At 40.5% G+C, this 6949-nt stretch overlaps 1 long non-coding RNA gene across 1 annotated transcript; it reads right to left on the reverse strand.

Annotated features, from left to right (window-relative positions):
* Positions 1-309: 309 nt before the first annotated feature.
* Positions 310-1577, reverse strand: LOC122630521. The gene is made up of 2 exons (XR_006327500.1): positions 1521-1577; positions 310-1269 (listed from the first exon to the last, which is right to left on the reverse strand). It is a non-coding gene; the product is annotated as an uncharacterized LOC122630521 (long non-coding RNA).
* Positions 1578-6949: the final 5372 nt, after the last annotated feature.

Genomic DNA, 6949 nt, shown 5'->3' on the forward strand with positions numbered 1-6949 from the left:
TTGCCGAACGTCGGTGATAGTAAATCCGTTGGTTCAGCAATATCGCTTCGACCACGCTTTTACTCGTACACATGAAAGAGAGAGAGAGAGCACCCGGCCGCGACCGTTTACGATTTTAATTTTCCTCCTCCATGCAAGATGACCACGAGAACATAAATCGAAAGTAAATCGTTAAACCAATTTACGCGCTTTTAATTTTCCCACGACAGCTTTTGATCAAAATAAAAATTTACGGACACTTCTTTTTCTCTGGAGTTTCGTTGCCTAGGGCAGCAAGGATCATATAATGGGATAAAATTAAACGGTGCATTTTTCCGACGTGAGTCGTTTATTTATACTGTCGCTAGCAGGGTCCTTTTTTTCTGTACTTTTCGGAAATATTTTTCGATTATCAAAAATATATATATATGTATGTATGTATGAATGAATGTATGTATATATATATATATATCTAAGTGCCGCGAACGAGTTCACTAAATTCTCGGCACTGTGTTGAATCACAATAGAATTTTCTTTGTTCTCATTTATCACAAATTTTACCCGTTTTATCTTGGTAAGAGTACATAGGTAAGAGTAGGTGTAGAGATAAGTATTATAGGTATACGCGGTGTGTGAGGTGTATCATCGTAAATGTAGTTATCACGAAGAGACTGTCCTCTTCTCCCTCCTTTCTCGTTCTTATCAGTTCGGATAACAACGCTCGAAAATAGAGACTGATTCTATTCTTAAAGATCTCTAGAATTTTTATCTCGAAGAAGAGTGAGAATCGATAATGGTATGCCATCGAAGGTATCGTTCTTTTCTCATCATCGAAGAACGTGACGATCTTCGTTGTCCACTGGTTTCTTTCTCTCTTCTTTCTCTTTCGCTCTCTTTCTTTTGTAACAAAGAAAGCAAATCCAATCTTCGAATACTCTGCTGGTATCTTTTCAAACGATCCGACGTGTTACTTCTTTCGAAATGTTTCTTCAATTTTTTCCTTTTTTTGAAACTTCTATAGACATAACAGAAATTTGCAAATAATTCTTCGGTTTCTTCGTTTTCTTAAATCATTTCGGTACTTGCTTAATTCACGTCCTCTTTTTATAATATTGGATTTATAATATTGGATGTTTCTCTCAAAAATTTCGAAAGGAGGAGATTGGGAACGTTTCTTCGGCAACGACGGCGTGTTGAAATCCATCCGGTCGATTAAGTGCACTTATGATCTTGAGAAAACCGATGATTTCGAATCGATTAGTAGATACCGCGTATACTTTTACCACCAGCCTGTGAATAGAATATATTTATTAGTCGACTCATCGTTTTTTTCTTGTCTTAATATATCTGACCGGAATATCAGGAAGTTATTTTAAGGTGTACGATTCTATTATATAATTCTAAAGTTGAAAAGAGGTTAAAGATAAAAAAATAAAAAAGAAAAGAAAAAAATCTATGAATTATTAATAAACCTCTATATATAAATTTGTCGGTGAAAGTCACTATGGAAATTCATAAGAAATGAATATTTCGATGATTACCTCCACCGCCACCTCCAGACCATCCACCACCACCTCCAGACCATCCACCGCCACCTCCTCCTAATTTCCATCCTCCTCCACCACCACCTCCACCACCACCTCCTCCGTATTTCCATCCTCCTCCACCACCACCTCCGCTTGGCCATCCACCGCCACCACCACCACCACCGCTTGGCCATCCACCGCCACCACCGCTAATGGTGATCACTTTGATGATTTTTCCACCTCCACCACCGCCGCCGCCACCGCCACCTCCTCCATATTTCCAACCACTTCCTCCGCCACCGCCGGACCAACCTCCACCACCACCTCCAGACCAGCCGCCACCGCCGCCGGACCAGCCTCCGCTGCTTATGTAACCGCCTGTTGACGGAGAGAGGAAAAAAGAAGAAAAAAAATGAGTAACATGTGACTCCAACTACGATACGATGGCGACTTTCATTCTTCTCGCGTCGTGCAAACCGGTGCCGTCGGACGAGTCAACGAGTTTCCGATGCGTCTCTCGCAAAAGAAATTTCTTTCGAAATACATTTCAAAACGTCATAGAATTTTGAACGCGAAAGTAACGTGAATTTCTTTTTTTTTTTCTACTTAAAGACCCGAAGAGAAAACGGAAAGAGTTTTTAGATTAAAAGTAGTACATTATAAACAGAAATATGGAAAATAAAAATGAAAAGAGATATAGAGAGGAAAAGGAGAGAAAGAGAGACACTAATCTATTTCGATCGTCTTGTCATTTTCGTTAATTAGCTTCATATCGTATCATAATTCGCTTCGTTACTACGAGTTACGCATTACACGTTCGCATTACCCGCCGACAGGTACAACGATTCGCGTTCATTCTGTAGGATTAGCGGCGAACGAGTCTGTTTAATCCTGTACGATCGCTTACTATTAAGCGTGCTTATGCTCATTCGATCGAGACGGACGATCGAGTTAACAATTCATTCGATAACAAATTCGATTTCATTAATCGTTGATTATTTCTCTCGTGTTACCTTATATATATATATATATATATATATATATATATCAAATAAAAATGGATTAATTAACTTTTTATTCATTTACGAATTCTTCGATACGAGTCACGGAGTTTACAGGTCACAGTACGTTAATTTCAATTATTCGATTTGATCGTTCAACATCATCCTTTCAACACAAGTCACAATATTTTGATCCAAGATCTCTCGTCAGTCTGTTACTCACTGTCGGGAGAAAAACAGGAAAAGAAAAGAGAAAAAAGAAAAAATAAAGAAATTAAAAAGGGAAAGGGCGCAAAGAAAAAATAATCCATTAAACATCGTACTCACCGTAGGCGGTAGCGATGCACGCCAATAGGAGCGTAATCACGAACACCTGCAAGGAGAATCAAGAAAATGCGTGAGTACGTTTTTCCCACACTAAACACACACACGTACACCCACTCTCTTTTTCTTCATCTCTCTCCCTCTCGCTCTCTCTCTCTCTCTCTCTCTCTCTTCATCATCAGCTTCGTCGTCTTGAGAAGAACCGATGGGGATAGAATGAGAATAGAAGAGAAAGGAAGAGGGAAGAATACTAAGATAAAAAGAGAGTGTCCACCGAATAAGAGCAAGAGTAAGTGAAAGAAAAAGTCAAAGAAAAAGAGACACAAAGAGAGAGAGAGAGAGAGAGAGAGAGAGAGAGAGAGAGAGAGAGAGAGAGAGAGAGAGAGAGACAAAGTGAGAAAGATAGAGAAACGAAAAATCGAGCTCACGCACGAACCCGTCTCTTGTACGTACCTTCATGTCGAGGTGTTTGATGCCCATCGTCGAGAGCGGTGCCTCTTTTATAGCTCTCTCGCCTTTCTTCAGCTTGATCCCCGCCCTTCTTGTCTCTCCACGACTTCGTCTTCTTCCTTCTGCTTTACGAAGTTTAACTTTCGTACTACCTCCACTATCTCGCCATCACCACCACTACCACCACCATCACTACCATCACCATTACCAGACCACTACTATCACACCATCTCTATTATCATCATCATCGATATATCGCATCTCAACAAAAATCTTCTTACTCGTGATCCTCTCTCTTTTCTCCCTTCTTCTTTCTTTTCTTCCTATCTTCTTTGATCGCTCCTATTATGTAGATATCTATATTAGTACAACGTCGCTCGATCGTTTTTCCTCGAGGTCGACCCTCCCGATATTTTCTTTCGTTTACAGGGTCACGATTTTTCCTCACCATCGGACGAAAATTATACACACTCGTTCTCTATCAAAATCGAGGATGACGAGGATGACGACGATGAGGATGACAACGAAGACGACGACGATGTGGAAATTGTGCGACCTCATTGCTGGGAAACAACAACCGAGATGATTCATCGCGATGATAATCTTTTAATGTTCTCTCCGAAGGAAACTTTTTGCTCTTTGCCGAATCTAGAAAAAGAAAACCAAACAAAAGAAGAAGAAGAAGAAGAAAGAAACGAAAGGTACGCGATTTTCTTTCTCTTTCTTCTCTTCTCCTTTTTTTCTCGAGTTATTTTCTTTTTTTTTTATCTCAACGAACTAACGAAGAAAATCCATGCGGATAGTGTTCAGCATTGGTCGTCGTATGTAAAAGCCAAGCGCGTATTTGCGGCCACGTTTGATCGTTAACCGGCCAGGTCGCTTTTTACGAGAGAGGACCCTTACGCAATCGATCGTACAATAAAGTTACGCGACGCGTAACGAGCGAAAAAAATCCTACACCATGAATACCCCATCTCCTACCACCACCATCACCAACACCACCGTCACCAGCATCACCACTATTCGGCTCTTCCATATTTAGTGGGACGCGGTAAAAGGGGTATCGAAATTTTCGTACGGCCTGCGGCCGTCTCTCCGAACGAGTTTTTCCTCGATTAATGGGACCCTCGTATCTCCGAGCGCAGAAAGTTGCACAACGAGAGATACCGGCCACGTCCACCTGAAATGTATTTCATCCGTATGATCAAATCGATTGCGTATCAAATGATCGTAAGAACACGATGAATATCAATTACTATTCCGAAGATGATTTCTCTACTTCCTTTCCTTTCTTTTTTTTTCTTTCTTTTTCTTTCGTCGTACATTAACGCAATAACACTTTATTAACAAACGTCGTGCGTACTTTGTACGATCTTTAGACGCCTAGTTCGATAAAACTTGGGAAAGAAGTTGGAAGAATCGTTCGCCAAAAATCTGTCTCTCTCTCTCTCTCTCTCTCTCTTTTCTTTCTTTCTTTTTTTTTCGTTTAGTTAACGCACAAGATAAGCAAAACTGCGTAACACGTTCGCGAAACTATTGTCTCGTGTGTGCACGGCTTTAATCTTGATCCTCCACGGATAAAAAGCAATCGAGATATTCGCGAAGGTAGGGAAGGCCTCTTTGGCCTTTCACCGACTCTACAAGCGTTGAATCGAAAGATGTGTATTCCATACGCAAAACTCAGAAACGGCCGCTTCTTATATTCGCAATAGGTGTCTGAGTTGATTACGACGAAGAGGTAAACGACTTTGCTTCTAGATCTCACGACCTATCGATCCTTGTGCACTTGAATGGTGAAAGTTGTTGCAATCGTCTTCCAACGTTCGCTCATGACGATTATAGATGATAGAATGGAAACAATCCGGATGTAAGATTTATGTGTTTCTTGTTAAAACAGATAAAAGCTAAAATTAGATGAGACAGCCTATTGACGTTACAAGATTAACCGTTCTAGTCATTTCATAGTATTACAATTAATGTTGGTATATTCACGAATAACCATATAAGTTGATCATTATAGTTGGATATAAATTATAAACTTGGCGTTCGTAAGAAGCTTTAACAAGTAAAAAATATCGAAAAGATAACGATCTAAATTGAAATCGTGTCTACATCGATCGCGTAGGTACTACTCTCATTGACTATGTTCGTCGAATCGTGGCAGCGGCGGAATAACAAGGTGACAGGGTCAAAAGGTCACGATCCTCCACACCTTGGCGTGTTCGAACGGTGAAAGTTACGTGGTTTCAGGGAGTGCATCGAGAGGTCGATCTTCGCGAACAATAGCGAAAAAAAGGGACGACCGATCCCGTCCGATTTTCTCCGCCGAAAGCGTTTTTCATCGTTTCAAATTCATTCTGCTCATCTTGAGTTTTGATTCTTACTGATACGACGGAAGATTGATATACATATATATATACGTCTACGTGCGTTTCTTTCTTTCTCTCTCTCTCTCTCTCTCTCTTTTTCTTCCGAGATATAGTTAACCTATCTGGTTGCACTTGAACGGTGAAAGTTAAAGCGACGCGTTACGACTGAAAACCTGAGAGATGTCGCACGACGGAATAAAATACATCGGTTGAGGATCGCTCGAGGGTGACTAGTCGAACATTAAAGTAGATTTGCAACGGCAACGTTTATGTGCTCTTCCACAGACGCTATACTTCTCTTTCGAGTGAGATAGATAGATAGATAAATAGATAGATAGACAGATAGATAGAGAGAGAGAGAGAGAGAGAGAGAGAGATAAAGTAGTAACATGCGTCACGTTAGTCGAGTGATTTTAGTCAACGTTTATCGTTATATCCGCAAGCACTAATGGCATTCGCTGTCATCCACTTTGAGCACGTGCCACGGTTCTCGTCGCACTCAAAACGTCCATCCGTCTCATTAATATTACGCGTACCTGTTACACGCCTCGATGGCATATCGCACGTAAACAAGCCGCTTCACCGTCGTTTCGAGTCTCATCGATCGTAGTTTATCGTTCGTTTACGTTTCCCTTCACCTTTTCGGAGAAAGGTTATTTCTCGCTAATTAGAATATCTCTCAAGCGATTTACTACGTACGAGAGTATTTCGTTGGTATGTAGAGAGAAAAGACGATTTATTCGTTGAGATAGCAATTTGAAATAATGGAGCTGACAAAACGAAGAGAAAGAGAGAGAGAGAGAGAGAGACAAAAGAGAGTCTCATTATCTAGAATACCGTGTACTATCTCTAGAAAAACTGAAGAAGAGTAAAGTAAAAAAAAAAAAGAAAAAGAAACAAGAAGAACAAAAAATCTTTCTTTTTAAGAGATAAAGTCACAACGTCTTTCAACAGAAAAAAAAAGAATTATGTGAGCCGTGCTCAATCTTTCTCACTTTTGAGTGTATATAGTGAATCAAGAACGAATGAAGCGTGAGGAGAAGGAAAAGAAGGTACAGGTAATTTGTCGTTCGTACGATTCTTCGATATTACTCCTTCACGGTCCACGGTCAAGAGGTGAAAAGGGCTCGAAGCGAGATTTTTCGAGATTTATCACGGACACTGGAAAGAGAGAGTGAGCATTGGCCGGCTTGCAGTCCGAGATCGATTGGACTATCTCTCTTTCTCTCTTTATCTTTCTCTCTTCTTTTTCTCTATCTCTTTCACTCCTTATCACGTGAGTATTATGTCTCTCGTTGAG

This window comes from Vespula pensylvanica, chromosome 7, assembly GCF_014466175.1.
Source record: "Vespula pensylvanica isolate Volc-1 chromosome 7, ASM1446617v1, whole genome shotgun sequence".
NCBI classification, from domain to species: domain Eukaryota; kingdom Metazoa; phylum Arthropoda; class Insecta; order Hymenoptera; family Vespidae; genus Vespula; species Vespula pensylvanica.